Raw genomic sequence first — 1,635 nt, forward strand, 5'->3', positions numbered from 1 at the left:
CTGTTTAAAACATTTACAAGAATGGTGTGCCAATGTTATTTTATACTATTTTAATTCTGGCTATTTCATTTCTGCTATTTTAATTCAGCTATTTTTATACTATTTTAATTCTGCTATATTATATTATTTTAATTTTGCTATTTTATCTGTTATTTTATCTGCTATTTTATACTATTTTAATTTGGCTATTTTTATAATGGTACTTCAGACTCATTTACATCTACACTGTGATTATTGTACTGTAAATGCTCTTATTCTGTCTTATTCTGTCTAATTCTGTCTAAACTAATTGTTATGTTTTTGCTGTGAAGCACTTTGGGCTGCAATTCTTGTATGAAAGGTGCTATACAAATAAAGCTTATTATTTTTAATTATTATTATTATTATTATTATTATTATTATTATTATTATAGGGTACTGATATTATTAATCTCTGCCTGTACTTTTGAATCGTGTTCACAGAGGCCCGATGTGTGCTTCAGATCACTCGAGAAGCTTGCCGGAACAGCAAGGGGACAGCACTCTGGCTCACTTCTGGGAGAAATGAGAAGGGGTCAGATTCTCTTCAGTGTGCGGACCTCTCAGAAGGGAGCTGGTGAAGAGATACCAGCAAGCCAGTGTGGATCCCCCTGTTGCCTTATATGTGGACAGGGCACTGCTGTACTGATGCACGGGAGACCAAGCTGAAAGCCAGATTCAGTGCATGGCCAGACCTTACTATGAGGCTGGATATCTGGCACTTCATGGGCCGCCTCGGATGCACAACAGATGCTCATCAGCTGTACTCCATCTTTATGTCACGACTATCAGTGTGTAGCAGCGCCTTAGACCACTCGGCCATCCTGACTATAGACATGACGGGGACAGGGGGACGCCTTATGGAAATTGCCTGAAGTGCAGCAGGAGGACAGGTTACTTTGTCATAGCATTTTCACAACAAATATAAGAAGACAGTAACTCCACAGTAGTAACAAAACCTTGATTTAGATCAGTAGTGCCCACATCCATATAGTTAAATAAAAATTTACGGTGCATGGTTTAGTGGATGGAAATCAGTTTTCCTTCAGCAAGAAGACAGAAAGCCTGCAACTGCAACCAAAACATGTTGGTTGATAGCGTACTATAGTCTTTTGACCTGTGGGTAATAAGCGGGCAACAATTTGTCCTGTGTTATGGATGATCTTTCTGTTGCTTTATGTTACTTACACCTGTGCCCTGCAAAACAAAGACAGGGAGGAACTAAAATGACTCTTAGTGTAGGAGCCATTTCCGGGTGAGGTACGTGCCAATGATTTCCCGACAGTTCATTGGAAATTGGAAAATTGCCATCACACTTAGGCTATGGAAACATGAAATAGCAACTTGAATGCTACATGGAACTACACTGCTCCGATAAAACTATGGCCACTCTTCATACAAGAAGAGTTTATCACTCTCTCTTTCGTCAGCAGACTGTGAAAACTAAAAGAAAAGAAAACACTTATATGGTTTCAAATACATCTCTCAGTCATTTTTAAGTAGCCAGAAGTTTGTCCGTACCAGATTTTAAGACTTTAGATTACAATCAGTCTGTCTTTGGGCACAAATGGGTTAAAATGAAAGTGAATACGAAAGTAAGACGAAACAGAAATAGGG

This window comes from Cottoperca gobio, chromosome 6 (genome assembly GCF_900634415.1).
Source record: "Cottoperca gobio chromosome 6, fCotGob3.1, whole genome shotgun sequence".
In the NCBI taxonomy this organism is placed as follows: domain Eukaryota; kingdom Metazoa; phylum Chordata; class Actinopteri; order Perciformes; family Bovichtidae; genus Cottoperca; species Cottoperca gobio.